General features: G+C 36.5%; 1 protein-coding gene and 1 long non-coding RNA gene across 4 annotated transcripts in view; both read right to left on the bottom strand.

The window, feature by feature from the left end:
* The window catches only part of SEMA3C (semaphorin 3C), a 202,469-nt gene that overhangs the window by 100,118 nt on the left and 75,971 nt on the right, over positions 1-26,380 (bottom strand). The window contains exon 1 of one of the 3 annotated variants that reach the window (XM_081535620.1): positions 10,091-10,112. The exons of the other annotated variants lie outside the window; for them this stretch is intronic. The gene's annotated coding sequence lies outside the window, so the exon portion shown is untranslated. Of the gene's footprint in view, positions 1-10,090; positions 10,113-26,380 lie in introns of those variants that run through there. 3 annotated transcript variants of the gene reach the window in all.
* LOC145524099 (uncharacterized) lies at positions 5,802-11,166 on the bottom strand. Its single transcript, XR_014067176.1, has 3 exons — positions 10,910-11,166; positions 8,454-10,362; positions 5,802-8,317 (listed from the first exon to the last, which is right to left on the bottom strand). It is a non-coding gene; the product is annotated as an uncharacterized LOC145524099 (long non-coding RNA).

Here is a 26,380-nt window from a genome sequence, read left to right as displayed (position 1 = left end):
AGTCAGACATAGATTCCTGTAAGAGGTAAAAAGTTCCACTTTTCTATGTTTTTGATGGATGGGCATGATTGGCTAAGTGGAAGCAAACTGCCAAATGGATGAAAGAAAGAATGAGTGATAGAGTTCTATTCAGTAAGTCTGGCCAAGGAAGGGCAAAAGTAAACACAGAATGTATCTCCCAGGCATTGCATAAGAGGGAAAATTAATCAACATAAGGATGATTCTCATCTTAACTTGCCCCAAACAGCCTAGTTTGGGGCTGTTTATCAGTGTAATTATCAACAGTGCCCTCTTTAGACTCTCAAGAGATTCATGTTTAAATGATCATTCTAATTTTATGTTCTCTCTTCTTATCTTGAATGGCTTTCCATTACTTTTAGAACAAAATCAATAGTTTTAACATGGCCTTTGAGGCCTGATGTAATCTGGTTCAAGACTATCTCACTAGAAAATCTCAATCATCACTACTTGTTCTTTTTTTTTGTGTTCTCGCTCTTCTGACCTTTTCACATATTCAAACTTGGCTTCCTCCTTTCTGCCTCAGGGCCTTTGTACTAATACATGCTATTCCTCCTACTAACAGGATTTTTCCTGCCTTTTACTAGCTCCTACTCATAACTCAAGCAGTAATTTCAATGTAATTTAAATTGGACTGCTTCATAAAGGCTTTCCTGATCCTCTAGATGATGTCAGGTCTCAGATCTGCTGCTATTTGCTTTATTTCCCTTTGAATTCTCTATTCTCTTAAAGGCTGCCTGGAAGATCATTTGAAATAGTTTAAAATGTCATGGATTAGGAGTTGAGGGACTACACTGTATGACTTGCTAAGGCCCACTCTGTCTTCTCTATAGTTTTGCAGATGAAACTGCCTCTAACTGAGAGACAGAATTCTTCATTTATTCACATTCTACCTTCTTTTACTGTTGAGTTTTATGATCTTTTAATCTTCCTAAATTAAAAATTAGGAGCATGAACCAGTAAAATAAGAAAAAATGTTATTGAATTTTCTTAAAATTAAGGTTTTCATGATAACAATTTATTACTATGAAAATGTAAAGTGTATAGGGTAGGAGAAAAGGCACAATTTTGAAATGAGCCAAGTAGAGCTGAATTTCTAGCTTCACCATTTGTTGATACAGGGCTTGGTTTGCCCCCCTTCACCCAATTACCCCTCTTTCTACTTCCCCTGCCTTAAGTTATGCCTCCACAAAAGAGAAGGAAGAATGAGATTATTTATTAACCAGAATGATCCCCAATGTTCCCTGTAGCAATAAAAATGTCCATGAAACTAATTCCTTTTTAGGTGGTTACAAGTATTATCTACTATTGCAAAATATCTATAAAGCTAATGTAATCCTCCTCATTACTACAAATCTGATAAAAAGAAAGAGCCTCTCTTAATATCTATCTTATAGAAACATATTTATACAAAGTAATACTATATCCTTTCTAGAAAAAGAAGCTAAACCAAAAACCGAGACTTACCCTTCCCCCCACCTAAAGCATATTCCATTTGCATTGTGTGATTCAGTCAACCAGAGACTTATAAATTCTGACTTCTCTTCTTCTAAGCTTACTTGGGAGACATGGAGACATGTTTACTTCAAACATGTTAGGTGCCAACCCTTGGCTCCATGTATGGCAAGTGGTGGCTGAAGTGTATCTCAGAATAAGGAAAATATACAATTTGGGAATGGCTAAGATGTCTTGAGAGTCTTTAAACTAGTCTGGAAAGTAGAACCAAATCTACTGCTAAGCTGTAGAGGACAGCATTGATGAGCTGAAATGTCTTTATCATTGACATTTCAACTGCCAGGAAGGCTTTAGAGTGCCCACTTAAGATGTAAATAAGGGAGATAAACATGTGGAGGAGGAAACACTTCATCTGACACCTTCTTTCTAGAGCTCTTGACACTTTTGGAAAAGCTTCTTTGGGGAAAGTTATTAAAACAAAACAAAACAGTGGGTTCAAGGTGAGAACAGTAGGTAGGGAGACAACAGCTCAGATTCAGATGCTTGCAGTGGGGAGGGGTGAAGAACTCACACTGTAAATCAAGCCAGCAAAATTCCAGGGCAGAGAGAATACAATAGACCCTGAGTTCCTCAACTCTAATCCCCAAGTGAACCGTTGCCTACCTAAAGTATCATATGGAAAGATTCTTACATAGCATTTAATACTTGATAGACATTTAATACTTGTCTATCACAACATTTAATCACTCTCAATAAAACATTCCTTGGATACCTTGAGGCCCTCCAGTGGGAATTTCTAGTTAGCATACTTGATTAGAACAAGAACAGCAGGCGATTCTATGTGTTAATGAGGTCTCTTTTCCTGTCTCACCCCCATAAAGTTCTTTGACCCTTCATGCTACAGTTCCCTATGATATAAAGCTTACATTAAAAATATATATATACACACTCACACATAACAGGTTGTTCACTAAATTCAAATATTTTTGAGGTACGTATTTATTCAATCATTCAAGAGACAGTATATGAGAAAGGGGTCAGTAAAAGATGAAAATTCTTGGTCTTTCCCCTCAAAATGGATAGTTCAACGAGGGAGGTACACAAATAACTGTAGTACAAAATGACTCATGAAGTTAAGAGAGCATTGAGGAAGGAAGATTAGAGGTTTCTGGAAATACCAAGCAAATCTTAAATAGAAGGACTTGCCTGACCTTATTTCTTCATTCAACAAATATTAGTTGAGGCTGCTAGATATGTGGTAGACAAATGTTAGTTTTATAAAATTTCATCTACATAGGATTTGCCTGGTAGGCATGTGTTTTGTATAACTTCCCTGGTGGCTCAGACGGTAAAGCGTCTGCCTACAATGCAGGAGACCAGGGTTCAATCCCTGGGTCGGGAAGATCTCCTAGAGAAGGAAATGGCAACCCACTCCAATATTCTTGACTGGAAAATCCCATGGACAGAGAAGCCTGGTGGGCTACAGTCCATGGGGTCGCAAAGAGTCGGACACAACTGAGCGACTTCACTTTCACTCTGTTAAATTAATAACCACAGTAATAAATGCACGTGTGTGCATGCTAAATTGCTCAGTTGTTTCCAATGCTGTGTGACCCTATGGACTGCAGCCTGCCAGGCTCCTCTGTCCATAGGATTCTTCAGGCAAGAATACTGGAGCGGGTTGCCATGCCCTCCTCCAAGGGATCTTCCCAACCCAGGGATGGAACTCATGTCTCCTGCAGCTCCTGCCTTGCAGGCAGATTTTTTACCACTCAGCCATCAGGGAAGCCACACAGTATGGTAAAAGACAGGATAAGTGTTTAAGGCAAGGGCAGTTGCTTTACATCAGGGATCATAAAAAGCTTCTGTGAGAGTCACATAAGCAGTGATCTGAAGGATACACATGTTAATAAAGAGATGAGTATTTTCCAGGGAGAAGAAAAAGCTTGTGCTGAAACACTGAGGTGGCAGATTCAAATATATTCAGAATTTTATAGAGCTGATAAAAAAGAGGATTTGGGTGGGCAGAAGCAAGGAATCAACCAAGAAGCAAAAATGCAAAATTCTTGAATGTCACACAAATAACATTTAAAGATACAAATTCCTTGTATATCAAACTAAAGTGATTGAATTTTTTCAGAGTTACTTGAGAAACCAATAAAAAAATCTTAGAAAGCTCATTACATGATAACTTACAAGCTATACAAAGATCATTCTACTAGTAAAGAATTGTCAGGAGTGAGATTATTTTACAATACAATATTAAGTGAATAAAGTAGAATAAAACCTTTTGTATAACTAAACTATAAGATGCCTGCATAGAAATAAATATGCATGGACAGAAGTCTTGGAAAAAATTCAACTTATTAACATTCTTCTTCATGATATGTTGAATTAGAAATAAGAGACTGATATTACTGATGGATCAATTCAACATTCTGTCAGTTTAAAGAACTGTAATTACTCCTTAATCAAGAACCAAGAAGCACAAACTTTCTCTACAGACCTTTGTAATTTAAATACATTCTCATAATGGACTCTGGTTGCACTGCATATAACAAAAAGCTGAACTAGACAAGGAAAGAAATACCAGTTATCACTAACTGGAAAGCAGCTATATATTGCCAAAATTTTTCAATCTCTAGATTCTTAGAGCATGATGGAAGACCACCCACAACTTTCAGCAGACAATCTGGAAATTAACCACCCACCTCCTCCAACTTACAAAAGTTCTTGAACTCGGTTTTCACTTGATGCATCTTTAAACCCATTTTCCTTTGCACACAGGAAAAAAATATAATAAACTGTATACCACAAAATCTCAAATCTAAAGAACCAGACTTTATGAACAAAGAATACTGAGATGTTTTCCTAAAGAGACAGTTATTTTATCTAAACACTATTTGATTCAACATGACTCATTGTTTAGCCAAGTTACTGCATTTGGCTTAAAAACAAAGAAACAACTTTGGAAAAATGTAGAGGACAGAGGAGACATGTTCATTTCACTTTAAACACATTCATCAGTCATTCAAAGCAGAAGTCCCCCTTTCTCTTTTTCTCTTGTATCTCTCTCTCCTGACACTGTCTAAAATACAAGGTCAGTGACTGCAGCACTCAGCTGCTGGAGAGGAGAGTTAAACAGTCCTTGGGAGTGTGCCTCTACATAGTAAAAGAGCTACCCAGTGATTCTTTTCAAGAGAATCACAAAGGATCTGACCTCCTTATCTGCAACTTTGAAAAGCCCAACACTCATCATATATACAATGGCTTTTCAATGTATATGTAAGAGGTTTCTCTTTACTTCATCCTATATTGGGAAACCATTTGTTTCCAAATCTCACATGATCTGATTTTGAGATGGAGTGGATGCGCCTTACTCAATCTTTCAAAATAGAAGATCAGTATCGTACTTTTCTGCTTTTGCTCTGGGACAAAATATTTATCATTCCTGCACGCACTTCAAGGATAAGAGCAGATTATAGACTCAAAGCTTATTTATTTTACAAAATGCTGTTGCTTCCATGAGGTAAGCATTAGCCAAGGCTGTCTCTTTAATTTTCAGGGTACAAGTAAAATCTTTTGGAGGAACTAAGGCACACTTAAAAGAGGAAGTAACAAGCTATTAAAAGCGAAAAGTTTGACCTGAATACTAACAGCTCACTGTCACCTTTTTAATGTGGAGAGAAGTTTGATTCACCTGATTGATAACCATTTTTATCCCTGAATCTCAAAAAGCACAACTTACTTTTATTAGGCAAAATGACAGGTGTAGATAGTTGGAATAGTGTTATTTGAGGGATTTCACATTACACATTCAAGTGACTTAGCAAAACTAAATCAAACAAGCCACTTAATGTCCTAAAACCAGAAGAGTGGATAAACAGGTTTTAGGTAGGCATTTACTTTTGGATTATATTAACCAAATATATACAAGTTGTACTTCCTTGATTGGAAAACTCTACAAGCATGATTACTCATAATGAACATAAAAGCAACCAAGATTGTCTTTTAACATCCAAGTAGAAAATTAACTCACGTCAGTACAATTCAAACCCCAAAAGTGTTTTATCCCATTATATGTTGTTGTTGTTAAGTCGCTCAGTTGTGTCTTTTGCAACCCGATGGACTGCAGCCAACACTCTGCTCTGTCCATGGGATTTCCTAGGCAAGAACACTGGAGCGGGTTGCTTGGAGCGGGTTACCATTTCCTTTTACAGTGGATATTTCCAACCCAGGAATTGAGTCCACATCTCTTGCATTGGCAGGCCGATTCTTTACCACTGAGCCACCAGTGAAGCCCAATCCACTATATACAGATAATTAACTTTTTTTTTTTTTTAATACAGTTTTCTGGAGTAAAGATTGGTCTTTTGGACACTGCATCTAACTAATTATGTGGCCTTAGGCAACTAACTTAAATTATTAGTCACTAAGTGTCCCCACCTAAATGATGGAAATAATAGTATCTATTTCAGGGGACAATTGCACTAATTGAAAGAAAAAATAAGTGAAGCGCCTGAAGCATAGTTGCTATCACTCATAGCTGTTAGTTTCCATGCCAAGACAAGAGTTTCGATTTTAAACAGGGTATTTGTACACTGTCATAACTTTAGAGCATTATTCTTCAGTTGTATTCTGAACCAATCCTACTAAATAAAGTTTGTTGAATTAACATCTAATTTGTATTGAAGTGCAATCTGTGCACCAATAAAAATGTTACAATGTGTAAAAATTCCAGCAAAATTGATTCTCAAATTCCAACACAAAAATTAATGATTTTTGTAGAATACAATTTTTCTTAATCTTTATCCAGTCTGCCTTTATTAAATTATCACTCAACACTACCTACTATCTATTGAGAACATACAAAGTACCTAATTTACTAAGAAAAGTTTATACCATTTCACCTAATCTTCACAACAATCCTATTAACTTGTCCTGTTGTTTTCTGCATTAGACATATGGAAAAAATAGTTGATGAATTTTGGGTAACTTTCCCAAGTTTTCAATTTTAGTCTGTAGGACCCAAAGTCCATGTTCTTCAATTTAAGAAGGATAAGAATAATCAGCTGAAGAACTTGGTCTCTTTCACTTTTCCCTGAATAAAATGGTGGTTTTCAAATTTTAACATACATGAGAGATATATGAAATGCTTATTAAAAGTAAAAAATTACAGGAATAAAAATAGTTCCTTCCAGAATCATTTATTCAGAAGGTCTTTGCAAATTCATCTGTTGAACACAGTCCAGGGCTCTTGTTAAGCAGATTAATCAGACCTTCCAAAGATTGCTTCTTTCTTCTGATTCTAATCTGAAATGATACCAAATCTGGAGGAATAACCCTTTTCACTTTATCTAAGGAAGACTCTTTCATTTTGTTATCTAGGGATTTGCTCTGTTTTTATTATCTTCAAGACCTGAAAATTATTTCTGGCCTTAAGACTCAAATTTGTTTTAAATATTATATGGCTGATTGTAGAATTAATAACAATGTGTGACTTGTATGGCTTTTGAGTCTATGCATTTATGTGCTAATTTTTGACAATTTATTTGAAGCCATCTAACAAAGAATTCAAGATCCTTTAAAAGATGAGTTTATTTCTCTTCAGAAGACTTTGTAAAGATCAGATTGCCCAATTCTCCTCAAAGAATTTGGAAAGAGTCTGGAAACTATGTGAGAAGGAAACTGGTGAAAGGGATTGAAGTCTTGTGCACAACTATGGGAAGCCTATGCAGAAAAGCTTTTTCCACAACTTTTGATGCCACAAATCCCAATCTGTTATACAAATATAATCCAAAAGTGAATGAGCAAGCCAATCACTTGCGATTCAAAACTAAATCTTCCTTTGAAAAACCCTATGTTATAAGTTGTACTGAGGTCCATAGTTTTTCCTGAAAACCTAGTTGTCGTAGTAGTATTACTAATGAAAATAATGAATCAAAAGTTTGTCTAAGATTTTTCATAAATTACTTCTTTTCATTACAGTCCTACAAGGTTTATAGTGGTACACAGTATAGGCCCTAAGTCCAGCGTGCCCAGCGTAAATGATTTCTTTGACACTTACTTCTTGTGTTATCTAGCAAAGTTACCTAATTCCTTGAAGCCTCTATTTAGTATCTGTAAAATGAGGATAATGATATCATCCATCTCGTGGGTTTCTTATTAGGGTAAATTAAGTTAATAAAGCAGTAAGAACAGTTACCGTCACATTACATTGCTCATAGTACAGTAACTGTTATTGTTACTCCTATTTTCAGGGACTAATGGTTAATATTTCTCAGAAAGATCAGATACCTTTGTCAAGATCACACAATCGAAAACAGCCAATGGAAGGAAATTGAAATTAGGTCTTCCTGGCATTAGAAACACTGTCCTTTCCAATTCACCATACCATATTTCTATACTATCACAGCACTAACCTTTGAACTCTACCCAATCATCAATGAACTGTGTCTTTTGAGGAAATGCATAAAATATGCTAATTTACTACATCATTGCAATCATTTTCAAGATATATAACACAGCCATATTGAATATATCCCTCTAAATTCTCTGCATCTGTTCTGAGAAAACCTATCTCTTTGTCAGAAAGTTTCATTGCCTACCTGTTTGAGGAGCAGAACTTGCCAAATGAAATCAGAAAGTCAAAAATATAAAACCGATCAGCAAGAAATAGCTCTTCTTGAGTCTATAGTAGGAACTCCTAAAGCCTACCTATCTGACCTCTCCTGCAGCTGCTGCTGCTGCTGCTAAGTCGCTTCAGTTGTGTCCGACTCTGTGCAACCCCACAGACGGCGGCCCACCAGGCTCATCTGTCCCTGGGATTCTCCAGGCAAGAACACTGGAGTGGGTTGCCATTTCCTTCTCCAATTCATGCATGCATGCTAAGTCGCCTCAGTCGTGTCCGACTCTGTATGACCCTATGGACAGCAGCCCACCAGGCTCTTCTGTCCATGGGATTCTCTAGGCAAGAATACTGGAGTGGGTTGCCATTTCCTTCTCCATCTGACCTCTCCCTCTTCATTATTTACAAAGCACAGTCATACTGCTCAGCTTTTCACTTCCATTTCATAAGAAGTTTCTGTTCCCTCACACAAAGTCAAAACAGTTTTGTGAGGCAAAAAATGACAGAAAGTCTGAAAATAGGATACAAAAGGTAGTCGCTCCTGTGGGCACTAGAAATTGAACTATACTCTCTATGGTATCTTTAATTTTTTTTAAACATACATTTCTTGAGTACTTCTTAGTAGCTGAACATTGCTAAACCAACTGCTCATACCATAAAAATTAAAAAGAAAAAAAATTTCTAGACAATTATAATCTTCAAGAAAAGATGTGGTATGTTCAAAGTAACATAATATAAGGTAGTAAAAGATAATTGCCTTTAAAGAGAGGCACAGACACTAGCATCATTTATCCAACCTATAAACCAGGAAGTCGTTCTTAATTCTTCCCTCACAGCCAATCAATCAGTTGCTGAGTCGTGCTGATTCACCTCTAAAATGTATAGAGATCTGACATTTCTTGTCCCATCCCAATTATCACTCTTTTAATTCTAGACACTTATCATGTCATCTCTGACTAGATAATTGCATGAACCTTCTAACTGCTCTTCCTGCCTTTAGTTTTATCCTTTGTTCAAATATTTATTGAATGTTGGAGAAATGATGGGCACCATGGGGCAGTCTGTGTGCTGGGAGCTAGGGATAAAAGACTCAGACACCAGGCTATAAGTCAAGTGGAATTCTCACAAGAGCTTCATGTTTCTATCTGAAATAAGTACCATCCAAAAGCTAAACATGATAGTGTCTTTTACACATACCACTCCTGTCCCACTTTAAATCTATTGTCAGTGACTTCCTATTTTCTAAAACACTAGCCATGAGCTAGTTAGTTAGAAGCCATGGAGTACTTTTTCTAAAAAATTTCATATATGAGCACAGTCATATATCATAAAATGTGTGAAACTTCAGGGTGTTAGTTATATGCTGGAATTCATTCAAGTATCCCTCTATGTTCCTTGGAGGAAGCCTGCATAGGAGGAAGGGGTACTCATACACTCAGGTTATCAATGTCTCTCCTAAAGAGAAACATTGTTACCTCCAAATATACTAAGCAAGACTCTTCCTGACCTGACCCTTGCTTACTTCCTCAGCACAACACTTGGCTTTTCCTCCTTGATCTTTATGTTCCTGCCAGTAGATCTGCCTGTAATGTCTTAAGAATGATCCTCTTAACTGATGCTTCTCAGCTATGTTCATATTAGTCTTTTTGCCTTGATAAATTTTCCTTATTTTTCAAGGTTTAGCCACTACTACACTTTATATAAAGTCTTAGCCAATTCCCATTTTCTCTTGTGATAAAATTAAAATAATGACTTACCTTTTTAATAAAATACTATTTTACTGGCACTGAGATATGTGTTTTAATTGTATACATTTAATCTTTGCACTATGAGGTGTACATTTTATACTTCATGTCCTATGCATAAAGAAATTATGCTTAGAGGAGTTAGGTGTGTTGATGGATTATAGCTGGGGAGTGGTACAGTATGGATTAGAATCCAGGAAAGCTAGATTTTTAAGTTTTTTCCATTGTAACATAGTGAGTATACATCCATTCTTTCACATAGTAGACTGCACTGGATACATCTGTTTCATAACTATGGATACTTTTAAAAAATGTTATTATTTTTTAGAAATTTTGAGAATGCTTTAGAGAGATAGGAAGACTGTGCTTATTCAATAAAAATTGCTTAAACTGGCCTTCAATTTTAAACCCAATTTCTGCAAAAGGGAGGAGAAAGAGAAGAGAAAGAATTATTTGTCCAAGCAGGTGTGTGTGTGCATGTGCTCAGTCGAGTCTGACTCTTTGCGACCCCATGGACTGTAGCCCAAGGGATTTCCTAGGCAAGAATACTGGAATGGGTTGCCATATCTTCCTCCAGGGGATCTTCCCAACTCAGGGATCAAACCCACATCTCCAGCACTGGCAGGTGGATTCTTTACCACTGAGCTACCCAGGAAGCCCAGGTAAGACTGAGTGCTCACTCACTCGCGTCCGACTCTGCGACCCCATGGACTATAGCCCACCAGGCTCCTCCGTCCAAGGGATTTCCCAGGCAAGAATACTGGAGTGGGTGGCCATTTCTCTCTCTGTCCAATCAGGTAGTGTTGCCTAACTTCAAAGATTTGCCATTCACTAGGGAGGGAATTTGAAGCTAGAATTCTACAGGCTGCTGCTGCTGCTGCTAAGTAGCTTCAGTTGTGTCCGACTCTGTGCGACCCCATAGACGGCAGCCCACCAGGCTCCGCCGTCCCTGGGATTCTACAGGCAAGAACACTGGAGTGGGTTGCCATTTCCTTTTCCAATGCACGAAAGTGAAAAGTGAAAGTGAAGTCACTCAGTCGAGTCCGACTCTTAGCGACCCCACGGACTGCAGCCTACCAGGCTCCTCCGTCCATGGGCTAATCCTTTTCAAATGGTTAATGGACAAGTGTTTTGTTTATGTTTGTAACATATGGGAAAAGTGAATGTCTAGGTAAATGAAAATTAAACAACAACTCAACCACACAAAATTCAATCCCAAATTTCTTAACATGAGGTTCGGTTGACATTATAGTACTCGGTCAAGTGGTTGTACTCTTAATTTCTGTATTTACCACTTTGTGGGCATAACAACTGTGAGCCTTCTCTGCCATTTCTGGAAGACTGAGTCTGAATAGTACGAGTACAGAGTAGTTTTTTCCTTTTCCAAAATTAAGAGCAAATTTGCTTGGCATTCTCATTTTGCTTATGAAGCATTTCAGATGAGTCAGCAATGCAGTCAACAAGTCTTGCAAAACTAAATAGTCTCTGAAGTTTACTGTGGCAGCAAGCATGAAAGCTAGTTAGTGTGACTACTAAACAGTAAGCATACACTATGTATAAACCAGGCAATTTAAACATTATTATATTTTGGCTGACAACTTTGCCACCTTCATGTCTCCATACCCTAAACATAGAATATGGCCAAGGTCAGGTCATGGAGCATGGGTAAATATTTCTTCCCTTAATACATCTGGGGGAAAAAGAGGTAGTCTTCTTTAGAGAATTCTAAAACAACATCTTAGTCCCATCCTTTTCATAGTTTTTGATGTTTTTATTTTTCAAAGGATTTATACTCTATTCCTCTGTTAAGTATATTTAGAAAACATAGGCAAAATATTCTGAGTCCAAAAATTTCTTCAAACTGAGCATTCTTTTTCATCAACCGTCATTTATCCTATTTTAATGAAGTTATTTCTTTCTTACATATAATTTACTCAGCCTTTGTATTTTATAGAACATTGTCATTTTTATCCATGTTTTCTTTTAAAAGAATTTTAAGAAAACTTTTTGTTTTATATTGGGGAATAGCCAGTTAACAATTCTGTGATAGTTTCAGGTGAACAATGAAGGAGTGAAGGAACTCAGCCATACAAAGGAGATCCAACCAGTCCATCCTAAAGGAAATCAGTCCTGAATATTCATTGGAAGGACTGATGCTGAAGGTAAAACTCCAGTACTTTGGCCACCTGATGCAAAGAACTGACTCATTTGAAAAAACCCTGATGCTGGGAAAGATTGAAGGCAGGAGAAGAAGGGGACAACAGAGGATGAGATGGTTGGATGGCATCACCGACTTAATGGACATGAGTTTGATTAAACTCCGGGAGGTGGTGATGGACAGAGAGGCCTGGCGTGCTGCAGTTCATGGTGTCACAAAGAGTCAGACACGACTGAGTGACTGAACTTAACTGAATACTGATTCTCCCCCAAACTCCCCTCCCATCTAGGATGCCACATAACATTGAGAAGAGTTCCATGTGCTAAACAGTAGGTTCCTTGTTATTAACTGATATTCTCTTTTCATTTTTCAATCTATGATGGGTCTATTTGTGACAATTTTGTTATAGAATCTAGATCAAGGAATTCTGCCTTTTTCTAACTGTAGAATCCCTCTCTTGCAATTGACCATAGTCTCTTACTTGGGGAGATGATAAGAAGATTGCTCATAAATTCACTTTGCACCCTTCTCCTTATCATGTTTCACAGGAACACATTTCTTTTCTTTTTTTTTTTTTTTAGTTGTTATTATTTTATTTTATTTTATTTTATTTTATTTTTATTTATAAATTTATTTATTTTAGTTGGGGGCTAATTACTTTACAATATTGTAATAGTTTTTGCCATACATTGACATGAATCAGCCATGGGTTTACATGTGTTCCCCTTCCTGGACCCCCCACCCACCTCCCTCCCCATCCCATCCTTCTGGATCATCCCATTGCCCCAGCCCTGAGCCCTTGTCACATGCATCGAACATGGAATGGTGTTCTGTTTCACATATGATAATATACATGTTTCAATGCTATTCTCCCAGAACGTCCCACCCTCACCTTCTCCCTCAGAGTCCATAAAATTGTTCTATGCATCTAACACATTTCTTAACGCAAGAGACTTCATGATCTTTTTCATCCAGCTTTTTAATGTTATTTATTCTGTACCTAAGTTTCTAAATTTAGCTTTAAGTGTGTCTAATTCCACCAAGAGTAGATAATTGCTTCATTTTCTACAGTTACTGTTCTGCATTAAAAATCACACAGGAATATTTATTTAGCCTTCATTTGTATCACTTATAAACAGTTTTTCCACCTAGAATTTCAAGCCAGAGGGGAAGTAGCAAGACTTAAGTCATAGTGATAGTAACAATTAAAGAACACTGATGCTTTTGTATAGTAGATATGTAAAAGGAAAAATTACCATTGCTGATATAAAATCTTTTCCTGATTTTAAAGCCTTAATATACTTTTTACACTGATAAACTATATGCTATTTCTACCATGGTCTCTACTCCATGTATAATAAAAAGATCCATAGGCATAAAAATACATTTTCTGGACTTCCCTGGTGGTACAGTAGTTAAGAATAACCCACTTGCCAATCCAAGGGACAGGGGTTCAATCCCTGAACCTGGAAGATTCCAAATGCCTCGGAGAAACTAAAGCCCATGTGACACAAATACTGAGCCCAAGCTCTAGGGCCCGTGAGCCGCAAGTACTGAGCCCATGTGCTGCAACTAACGAAACCCATGCGCCTAGAGCTTCTCTTGTTCACGACAAAAGAAGCCATTGCAAAGAGAAGCTCAAGCAACATAACAGAGTAAGCCCTGCTTGCCACAACTAGAGAAAGCCTGTGTGCAGCAACAAATACTCAGTGCAACCAAAAATAATAAAATACTTTTTTAAAAAATACATTTTTAAAGGGGGAGGTGCTACTGAATGTAGTAGATAATAATGTACCTTTTCATAACGAATTTTCAAAGAAAAAAAAAATAAACACTATAGGGGAGGGTACTCTCAATCTCAGTTGGTGAACAAATCCCCTAGAGAATGAAATAAAATATTATTATGGCCTTGGGATAGGTCAAAAATTCTTTCTTTCTTTTTCTTTTCTTTTGTCAGCATGTGGGATCTTAGTTCTATGATCAGGGGTTGAACCCACGCCCCCTGCATTGGAAGCACAGTCTTAACCACTGGACCACCAGAGAAGTCTGGAATAGGTAAAAATTTCTTAAATAAAGCAAAAACAATATAAGTCTTAAAGAAAAGAATTATGAATTGTCATAAACTAAATTTGGTATTTGCATTTATACAAAAGCATCAAGTGTGTGAAAAGCAAGCCAAATAATAGATTTGTAAACTCACACATATAAACTATAAAGGGCTGATATCCAAAATGTAAAAGAACTCCTAGAAACAAAGAAGAAAAATATAAACTAAATAAAATAGGCAATGTCTTGTACCTTGCAAGATATCTACATTACCAATAAACATTTGTAAAAGTGTTCAAATGTATTAGTAAACCAGAGAATACAAATTAAAAAGACAGTGAGATACTGCTATATTGTTATTAGATTCATTAAAATTTTTGTTTCAATAAAAATAAAAAAAAGATGACCATTTCCATTTTTTCCACCCAAAATAAATGAAAACAAAGGGAAAATAAATAAATAAGTAGGGCTACATCAAACTAAAAAGCTCTGCACAGCAAAGGAAACCATTAACAAAATGAAAAGTCAATAAACTGAATAGGATAAAATATCTTCAAACTATATATCTGATAAAAACTTATATCCAAAATATATAAAGAGCTCATACAACTGAACAGAAAAGTACGGGGGGCAGGGGCAAACAATCCAATTAAAAAATGAGCAGAGGAGCTGAATAGATGTTTTCCAAAAAAGACATACAGGCCAAAAGGCACTCGGGTACCTGAAAAGATGCTCAACATCACTAATTATCAGGGAAATAAATGCAAATCAGAGCCAAAAAGAGAGACGACTTCACATTTCTTAGAGTGACTATTATCCAAAAGACAAGAAATAACAAGTGTTGGTGAAGATATGAAGAAAACAGAATTCTTGTGTACTGTTCATAAGAATACACGTTGATCCGGTCACTACAGAAAACATTATGGAAGTTCTATGAAAAATAAAAAACAAAACTATCATATGATCCAGCAATTCTATTTCTGAAGAAAATGAAAACAATAACTCACAAAGATAAATGCACCTGTAAGTTCACTGCAACATTATTTACAATAGTCAAGATATTAGAACAACCTAAGTATCCACTGGTAGATAAATGGATAAAGAAAATGTGAGATAGATATATATATATATATATGTGTGTGATAAATATGTGCATGCTAAGTTGCTTCAGTCATGTCCAACTCTGAGACCCTATGGACTGAAGCCTGCCAGACTTCTCTGCCCATGGGATTATCCAGGCAAAAATACTGGAGTGGGTTGTCATATCCTCCTCCAGGGGATCTTCTCAACCCTGGATCAAACCTGCCTCTCTTATGTCTCCTGCATTGGCAGGTGGGATCTTTACTATTAGCACCACTGGGGAGGATACCCACACACACAGTGGAATATTATTCACTCATTATTTCATTCAGAAAGAGGGAAATCCTGCCATTGACAACAACAAAGATGAACCTTGAGGGCATTATGCTAAGTGAAATAAGTCAGACAAAGAAGACAAATACTCCATGATCACATTTATATATAGTATATAAAAACAAACAAAAAAATCCAAGATCAAAGATAGACAGAACAAATTGATGGTTGCTTGCCAGAGGTGGAGGGTTGAGGTGGGTGGGAAAAATGGATCAAAAGGTACATACTTCCATGTATAAAACAAATAAATCATGGGGATGCAATATACAGCATGTCAACTATAGTTAATAATACTGTACTGCATATTTGAAAGTTAAGAGAATAAATTTTAAAAGTTCTTTTTAAGAACATTTTAAGAACAAGAAAAAAAATTCTGTAACTGTGTGGTGATATATGCTAACTAGACTTATTGTAATGACCACTCTTCAATTATACATGCAAATATTAAATCATTATGTCATATATCTGAAACTAATATAATGTATGTCAAATATATCTCAGTATAAAAATAATGAAGTATGGTCATTTTCACATGTAGCAAGGATGTAGAACAACTTCATATACTTCTAGAAAAAATATAATTTTGTATAACTACTTAGAAAATAAATTGGGTTTATATGTTCAGTTTCAACATATGTGTACTATATGACCCAGCAATTCAATTCCCAGGTATGTACAAGAGTTCAGAGTGGCTTTATTCATCATAACCTCAAATGAGAAATGACACTAATATCTACAAACAAAAGAACAGATAAACACATTGTGGTATTTTCCTACAATCGGTGATATTCTGGAATAAAAATGAATAAACTACTTTCAGTCTTAACAATGTCAATGAATCTCTCAAACAAAATATTAAGCAAAATAAGTCAGACAAAAGGGAAAATATACTATACAATTTCATTTACATAAAGTTCAAAATCAGGTTAAATTCATCTATGGTGTTAGAAACTGGGACAGCAGATACATTCAAGAGGAAGGAAAAAGATATTTACTTAGATGGACAAAAAGTAATGACATATTTTTTCAACATGGGTGGTAATTACACAAGTATGTGCTAACTCATGTGATAACTGACTTATAAAGAAGGTTTTTATAATTTTTCTGTATGTATGATTTGTGGAAAATTGTATTTTTGAAAAGAAGGGGTATTTAGTCTACTTATGATAGTTTCTGAATCAAGGTGTGTTAGTTTCCTCATTGCTATAACAAATTATGATGGATGAGCTTTTGGCTTAAGAAAACAGATTTATTCTCTCACAGCTTTGGACACCAGAAGTCCAAAATCAGTATTACTGGGCTAACATGGAGATGTTGGAAGGACCACATTCCCTCCAGATACTCAAGGGGAGAATCTGTTCTTCACCTGTTCTAGTTTCTCTTGGCTAGAAACCACTTCATTCTGCTCTCTCCGTCTGTAATCACATTGCCTTCTCCTTTTCTTCTGTGTCAAATCTCTCTTAAAAGCAAACATGTGACAGCATTTAGGGCTCACCTGGATAATCCAGGATAGTCTCCAGGTCTCAAGAGCTTACTTAAATTTATTCACATCTGTGAAGTCGATTTTGCTATTAATATATAAGGTAACATTCTTGGGTTTCAAGGATTCAGATGTAGTTATCTTTCAGTGACCCACTACTCAGCCTACCATACCTAGTGCTATTGACAGTAATCACTATGAGTTCAGAGGGGGAAAAATAACAAAGTACTAGAATCAGCTGAAATTCCTCATAAAACAGAAGGAGGGAAACTGCACTTTCATGAATAATGGTATTGACGAACACATAGAGAAAAACAGGCCATCACCGTTCAAAATGGCCACACAGGATGCCATGTGATAAAGAAAAACAAAGTTTAACGTAGCCCACTATTAGTAACAAGAAATAAAACATGTGCCTAAAACATGGTATATTTTCATGAACTGAGAGAATATTAATTTTAGCTATATTTTCACATCAGAATTTATACCAGTGAAAAATTTAATGAGCACATTTTATTGTGATAAAAGTAATTTTAATATGATAAAATATGATTAAAATGTGAATATCATCAACAATTTTCATTTTGGTTTGTTTTCCACACTTCTGAAACCTTTGCCTTCTTTAAATGCCTGTGCTTATTACAGTTAAGCAGAGTTACTTAGTTGCTAACGCAAACAACATGACAAGAGTGTTGCTAGAGATGATGCATTTCATCATCACCCTGGCACTGCAACACAACTCAGACACAGTTTGAAAGCAGAAGAACCCTTTCACTACAATCCCTAGTTGGGTTCTGAAAGCAATCCCTCTGGAAAATCAAGATACTCTCATACTTCTGCTCCTCACGTTATTGTTAGAATTGCAGTTTAATCCCTGGCCTTTACTGATGTCATTGGTTTGAAATGCAGGTCTGTTCCTTCAGGACAGTAGTTGGTGTCACTATACTATCCACAAATTTCTTCAAAACCAAAGGAGATTTTGTGACATCCTTACAAAGAAAAAAATAATAATTTCATTGGCATAATTGAAAACTACCGTTACTACACAATTAGAAATTATTTTACTCTAATATACTTCTATTATAAATTAGGCATTAAAATGATCCTAAAAATAGGTTATGTAGTTTTAAGTGAGGTTATTGAAAAATATTCTTTTCATTCTGTCCCCAACCCCAAATGTCAAAGACAATGACTGAAAGCCTTTCCAAGGGCTTCCATCTGTCCTTTGCTTGAGTAGATCTACAGAGCAGGCTCCACATGAACTTGCACAAGTTTATGAATTTACATGGAAAGGGCAGATATATTCTCCTTTACCTGATTATGCTTTGGAACAGTTTTCTTATGCCATCCTCTTCTGGTGGGGCTATTAAAGGAATAGTGCAGATACCTCCCATTAGAAAGGTCATAGTCTTATGCTAAGCCAAGTTATGGGGATCCACAGCTGGGCAGAAATAAACCTCTTACTTCTTGGATCCTGGGTGAGACAAAGGTTCTTGGGAAGGGCTTAGACAACCAAGCTGAGAAAGGGTCACTTAGGGTTTTTCGATATTTTAATAACAGCATAGGTATACTGATACTTATCAGGTGAACATCAGACTTGTATTCATTGTATTGAGTGGCCATCTGTGCTCTTTTACATCTTTATGGAGAGGATGTTTATCCAAAATTAAGCCCAGCTGTATTATGGTCAATGTATAATATATTGTTTGCCTAAAATAATAACTGCTTGAAAGACCAAGACAACTTCCATACATGTTTTCTACCAGTAACATTATTTTTCATATTTGCATTTTATTAATCACAATGAAATTTCACAAGGTACACCTACCAATACACTCACTTTGTTTCTATATTTATATATAAGACATGAAATAATCAGATTCTTTGAAAATAAGAATATTTTGGACACCCATGCTACTCCACTCTTCATGATGTTATTGCACAGGGCATGTACAAGTCCTGGATTTCCTTGTCAATTCTGATTTTTTTATACTGGAATTACATTGCAATTATAATAGACAACTCTTACATTGATCTTATATTTATAGGTAACATATCTATAAGCCCTTTACATAATTGTGAATATTTACTAAAGCAATTTAAGAAAAGAAACTCTATAATTTATCAATTAAAATAGGACATATTTGAGTGTGAAACAGGGAGCTAGTAATAATTATTTCAGGACAACTGGCATAAAATGGCAACTGTCCCTGGCAAACTAAGATGGACGTTACCATATATGAGAATTATTTTTATCCTTACACAGTGGAAGAAACTGGCATTTCAGTTTTTCAGTATTGAAACAGATATTTCAATAATATGCCCACGTTTATAGTATTTACTGCTCAAAATTCTCCAAGCCAGGCTTCAGCAATACGTGAACCATGAACTTCCAAATGTTCAAGCTGGTTTTAGAAAAGGCAGAGGAACCAGAGATCATATTGCCAACATCCGCTAGATCAACAAAAAACCAAGAGAGTTCCAGAAAAACATCTGTTTCTGCTTTATTGACTATGCCAAAGCCTTTGACTGTGTGGATCACAATAAACTGTGGAAAATTCTGAAAGAGATGGGAATACCAGACCACCTGACCTGTCTCTTGAGAAACCTGTATGCAGGTCAGGAAGCAACAGTTAGAACTGGACTGGACTGGTTCCAAATAGGGAAAGGAGTACGTCAAGGCTATATATTGTCACCCTGCTTATTTAACTTATATGCAGGGTACATCATGAGAAACACTGGACTGGAGGAAGCACAAGCTGGAATCAAGATTGCCGGGAGAAATATCAATAACCTCAGATATGCAGATGACACCACCCTTATGGTAGAAAGTGAAGAAGAACTAAAGAGCCTCTTGATGAAAGTGAGAGAGGAGACTGAAAAAGTTGGCTTAAAGCTCAACATTCAGAAAACTAAGATCATGGCATCCGGTCCATCCCATCACTTCATGGCAAATAGATGGGGGAACAGTGGAAACAGTGGCTGACTTTATTTTTTGGGGCTCCAGAATCACTGCAGATAGTGACTGCAGCCATGAAATTAAAGACGCTTACTCCTTGGAAGGAAAGTTATGACCAACCTAGACAGCATATTCAAAAGCAGAGACATTACTTTGCCAACAAAGGTCCATCTAGTCAAGGCTATGGTTTCTCCAGTAGTCATGTATGGATGTGAGAGTTGGACGATAAAGAAAGCCGAGCTCCGAAGAACTGATGCTTTTGAACTGTGGTGTTGGAGAAGACTCTTGAGAGTCCCTTGGACTGCAAGGAGATCCAACCAGTCCATCCTAAAAGAGATCAGTCCTGAGTGTTCATTGGAAGGACTGATGTTGAAGCTGAAACTCCAATACTTTGGCCACCTCATGTGAAGAGTTGACTCATTGGAAAAGACTCTGATGCTGGGAAGGATCGGGGGCAGGAAGAGAAGGGGATGACAGAGGTCGAGATGGTTGGATGGCATCACCGACCCGATGGACATGAGTTTGAGTAGGTTTCAGGAGTTGGTAATGGACAGGGAGGCCTGGCGTGCTGCGATTCATGGGGTCGCAAAGAGTCGGACACGACTGAGTGACTGAACTTAAGTGGCAGAATCAGGCCTGGCTCCTTGGGTAGCCTGCCTCCAGAGTCCTTGATCTTAATTGCAATCCTGGAGGACTGTAGTAGCATCAACATGAGGTAAGCTCTAAGGAACTGACAGAGATAAAAGGAGATTAAAACGTTAACAATTTGCCTTTGAAATAGTTGTAACATCAGTTTGAGCTGAGGAGAAAACTTTTTATTTGTGTTTAGATTTCACTTCATCATGAAGGTCTTTTTAAAAAAGAGCTTTCTTTTCTGTCACTCATGTTAAATTTTAACTAGACTTGGTACGTTTTTAGCAGTCTTATTTTAATGTATTTACATAAAAGATAAGCCTTTATGAATTTATTTCTTGCTTCTTTAAAAAGGGTTTGTGTGTGGGGGGATATTTGTATTAACTACATTCAGTTAACATAGTTTAAAAATAGTTTTTCATAAATTAGAAGATGAATTTCTAATTAACTATTGTTATGAAATTTTTAGTTTTAAAATTATAGCTATTTCTTAAAAGACTATCCATGAATATGCAGAGAAAAATATACTGTTCTTCCAATTTCATAAATGTGTCAGGATAACAATGAATTTGATAGATGATCTAAACTTAAAAAGTGACCCCTTCGGGGCTGCATTTTTGTGTTTTGTTTTTTTTTTTGTTCCATTCTTTCCTATGTATTACAGGTAAAGCATATCGAACAACAAAAGAACAAGTATTTGAATTCACCATGAACTAACAAAATTATAATCTGGAAGAAATAAGAATTAGCAAAAGCAAGGAGAAGGTGGCACTGTTGTACTGCACTGCATTCAAAATAATGATGCCACCTTGACTAGAGATTTTTAAAGGACACACAATCCTGCAATGGTTGGGTAAAGTAGGTTAGAAGAAGAATTTATGCCAATAAAAACTGCACTTTAATCTTAGAATTTAAGGATTAATAAAGAAAGGAACATTGTGGATATAAATTATTTTCTGCAAAGTGTTATAAATATTATCTTATTATCTTACACTTTTCTGACCGAGTAAAACTCACAGAGGAAAGATCGAAGGTAAAAAGAGAAAGGAATGGCAGAGGATAAGATGGTTAGATAGCATCACTGACTCAATGGTCATGAATTTGAGCAAACTCCAGGAGACAGTGAAGGACAGGCAGGCCTTGCATGCTGCAGTCCCTGAATCACAAAGAGTTGGACATGACTTAGCAACTAGACAACAACATGTCTCTACTGCTGAAGGAGCTAGAACTGAAAAGAAACAGATCTGATTCTTATACTGGGTCCTATGGCCCCCACCAATGAAACACACCCTCCCCCAAGGCATGCCACCTAATATGGAGAAAATTCAAGGTGTTAATCAACTTAAAAGTCCACTCCGTTTGCTTCCCGTATGCTTTGGGATGAAAATTAAAGCCTCTGGGGTTGAGCCTGAAGTAAAAATCAACATTAGCTCCATCCTCCCCTTCCTCCCCTCTTCCTCCGTCATATTTCATTCTAACAACAACATGCCACTGGATAATGGTATCAGGAGGAGCAGTCACTGAGCTCACAAATTTCATCATCAATGTCTTTTCAAGAAAAAGAAAGCCTCTCTTCACCTTCACCTAATAAGCCTTTCATTAAATTGATTCTTGAATTTAATCCATTTTATTTTTTGCTTATATATGTACTGTATATGTATTCCTTAAATTCAAGTCAAATTCCTAACTTCCAAGAAGAGGATATAAATACTTCAAATGATGCAGTCTTAGGTGACAGTGATAGAGGGGTCCTTTACCAAAGGGAATTTGAATTTTTAAGGATGTGCTCATGTGCCATATATTCTTAAACTCAACAAAACAATACTTTCATTAATGTCCAGCAGTTAGAAGAAAGGAAAGGACAAGGCAAGAAAAGACCAAAACTGAAAAACAAAACAATGTCTTAATTTCATACCTAATTGCTAAATTAGAATTATTTATCACTAGATAAAATATTTGACTAAGATACACTCAATTTAAAAAATTATGCAGATTCTTTACCATCTGAGCCACCAGGGAAGCCCATAACAATTATTACTGATATGAACTTTTTTCTCCATCCAACAACATATCATAAAAAATTGAAATGATATTTTTGTGAGTATTTAAATCTGTTAAAAGCATTTTCTAATGGGGATGGCCAGTTCTTCCCTTTCTCCATAGTTCTGGCCATTTGACAATAATATTAAGGGAATATTTTGATCAGATCAACTAGCTTAGAGTTAGCATGACGAATATTTTACAGGAACCAAAGATTCTTTGCTAACTAAACAAACTAAAAATTTCTACCAGCTCAAACATTTTTACCAGCTAAACATTTACCAGTGTTTAAGTTATATGACATGTCTGTTAATATATTATCAATCGTGATGTTTCTAAATATGACTAACTAGTCTATGTTCACAGAGTTGGAAAGTGAATGAAATAGCCTGGTAACGTTTTCTTTTCTCCTTAAAACTTCTACAGGGTTTCCATATTAGACCTTGATATGGGGAGTTTTGTTGTGTTATCTAAGGTATTGCTTTAATTTCACCTTATTTTGTTAAGCATCTAAACGACTCAACCACACTTACAGCATTGACAAATTGAAAATGCCCTTAGGCATTTGTGACCCTAGATTCTGCAGGCTCCTATATCTGTATATAAGGAAAGCTTTAAGGAGAGTCATATAAGAATATGTATCCTGGACCCTACTGTAAACCACTGGATGACAATTCCTTTAGGTGGGGCTCAAAAATGTACCAGCCTCCCTGGTGGCTCAGATGGTCAAGAATCTGCCTACAATACAGGATCAAATCAATGGGTTCGATCCCTGGGTTGGGACGATTCCCTGGGGAAGGAAATGGCAACCCATTCCAGTATCTTCCCTGGAGAATTCCATGGTCAGAGGAACCTGGTGGGCTATAGTCCATAGGTTCGCAAAGAGTTGGACAAAAATGTATGCTGTAAATAAGTCTTCCTGAGAATACTGCAGTTCAAGCAGGTTTGAGACTCACCAATCTATATTATGGGCTTCCCAGGTGGCTCAGTGGTAAAGAATCTGCCTGAAATGCAGGGGATGCAGAAGATGAGGGTTTAGTCCCTGGGTCAGGAAGATCCCCTGGAGGAGGAAATGGCAACCCACTCCAGCATTCTTGCCAGACAAATCCCATGGACAGAGGAGCCTGGCAGGCTGTGGTCCATGGGGTCACAAAAAGTTGGACATAACTGAGCACACACACAATCTATATTATGAAAGAATGAAGATATTTGCCTGCAGGGCTTCCATCTGGTTTAACTGATGACTTGACACCAAGTCCCAGAGGAAAAAATTTAGTTATGCAGATACCCGGATATTTTCCAAAGTGAAAAACCTCTGTGAATACTCTACACCAAACTAAGGTACTATTCTTAAGAGACTTTGAGATTAGAGTTTTATGTTATAACCATAAAAACAAGAAAAGCTTTTTGGAGGAGGAATTTCAGTCCCTATTTTTACAAACAATCAAACCATCAACATCAAGTACTGGTGTTTACAAATCAAACATGCTCAAATGAAGTATATAAAATGAATAAAAATAAATGCATGATAGCTCAGTTGGTAAAGAATCTGCCTGCAATGCAGGAGACCCCAGTTCGATTCCTGGGTCAGGAAAATCCCCTGGAGAAGGGCTAGGCTACCTACTTCAGTATTCTTGGGCTTCCCTTGTGGCTCAGCTGGTAAACTGTCTGTCTGCAATATGGGAGACCTGGGTTTGATCCCTGGGTTGGGAAGATCCCTTGGAGAAGGGAAAGGCTATCCACTTCAGTATTCTGGCCTGGAGAATTCCATGGACTGTATAGTCCATGGGGTCACAAAGAGTAGGACACGACTGAGTGACTTTCACTTTCACAAGATAAACTGAAATAAGAAGCTTGAGTTACATCAAGTTGAGCCATCCAATTCATGAACTTGCTAGGTGTAGATCAGAGCCCATCCTTTTTAAATCCTCTCACACTGCCCTGCAAAGCTTAATTAGACCAGATGCATTTTACCCGAGACTGGGTCCAGTTTTATGTAGAACAAGGATGAATTAGAGGTAACTCTTCATTCCTCTCTTCCATTTATTTTAGGAGTCTTAGTTTAGGGAGAAAACAAGTTTTTCCAATACAACTTCAGTTTGAATGTAACTGATCCCTAGACTTACAGAACTTAATGGTATCTAAAGAGGATGAAGTTTGGGCTCCTGACTTAAGCGTTGTATATTTTGTCTCCTTCACTGCAACACTCAGACTTTATAGGACCCTGTGATTTTTTTAGGTGTTTTCCCTCTTTTTCATCTTTCATCATTTGAAACTTTTATCATTTGAAAATTCTGCCTAAAATTCCCTCCTGAAACAGGCCTCCATCACACTTTAATTCTTAGACCAAAATTTCAAGAGAAAATAGAGCTGAAAACTCAAGATTATTCCCCATTTTTTTTGTATGTGAAAATAAGTACATTTATATTATCTATGTAGATGAGGCATTGTAATAGTTTGGCCTAATTATATGCTTAGCTATGCATATTTAGATAATTTTTTTGCGCCTTAATTTTATGGGTCTAGAAATCACTTCCTTTGGTTTTTATAACAAGTGTACTGCTAAGTTTAGGTATGCTTGTCTTATTAGAGTTTTGGTTGTTTCAGAAAAGCACCCTCTCCAGAAAGGATAACTGATCTTCTACTTTATCATTTCCAAATTCATCTTAAAGATTTATGTCAAGCCTCAGGTGGGTCTAGTGAGTTCACAAATGTTTGCAAGAACTGCATGAAGTGAATTCCTTATGTTGAAAACAAAGATAGGATCTTTGCCATGTGTATTTTCTATGTTAATTTGTTCAGGAGAATACATTTTGAGTATCAGCACACTTCCATTGCCACAGTTTGGTGACAGCCTCCATTTGAGTGTCTTTCATGTTGTCTGGATGGTAAGCTCTTCTCTGAGACGAGGCATGAGGCCTTATTTGGTGATGATAGCTCAGCTCCTAGCTCAGTGGCTGGCACAGAAAATGTTTCTGAACTGAACTGAAATTTAGAAATCTCTAACACCTTTTGCATATGTTTTGGCTTAGGAGTCCCTTTGTAAATCTGCCAGATACAACTTATTTTTTAAACAATCAGTCTTCAAGAACATCTCATCTATTGGGCTATAAACTTATATTTAAACTTGGGAAAACTATTTTAATAAAGAGGTAAAAAAATATAAAAGGCTACTTATACAAAATCCACTTAACTTTTATTAAAATAAGTCTTAATTCCATTGAAATAGTCCTTGTGTTTAAATGTATGGCTAGTAAATGAATGTAGGCTAATATTTTTTATCACACTCATGTTTCAGCAATACTACTATTTTTTAGGAGATATGAACTATTGTCTATCTTTTAGTGAAAAAAGTAAACTGTGACTAAAGCCTAACAGCTTAAGTTTATAATCATAAAACTAACCTTTTAAAAAAGGTTATGAATCTTCCACAATTGCCAATTATTTTCTGGCTTCTTCGTTAAGATTTTAGAAATGCATGAATACTGTTATTGCTTCCACAAGATATTTCCCATCTCTATTACAGCCACTTTTCAGAGTGGAACATTGTCATATTTCTGCTAACATGAGGCTCTGGACCTATAATGGTCCAACTGTGTTCCTTGAAACACAGCTACAACATGCCAGAGAAAATTGATTTAACATGGTAAAACCTATATGTAGCTTGAGCTCTGATCAAAAGCCTGAGTGTTACAGAGACATTATCCTGTTTCTATTTGATAATAACAAAATAATCTGAGTCAGGGAACAAGATGTAGCTTTAATTGGTAGAAACCCAAGTGGAGGTTTGAGATCCAAACCTTGC

The sequence above is a fragment of the Giraffa tippelskirchi genome, chromosome 10, assembly GCF_054371585.1.
Source record: "Giraffa tippelskirchi isolate mGirTip1 chromosome 10, T2T-mGirTip1v1.2.pri, whole genome shotgun sequence".
NCBI classification, from domain to species: domain Eukaryota; kingdom Metazoa; phylum Chordata; class Mammalia; order Artiodactyla; family Giraffidae; genus Giraffa; species Giraffa tippelskirchi.
This window is presented reverse-complemented; position numbering and strand designations above follow the sequence as displayed.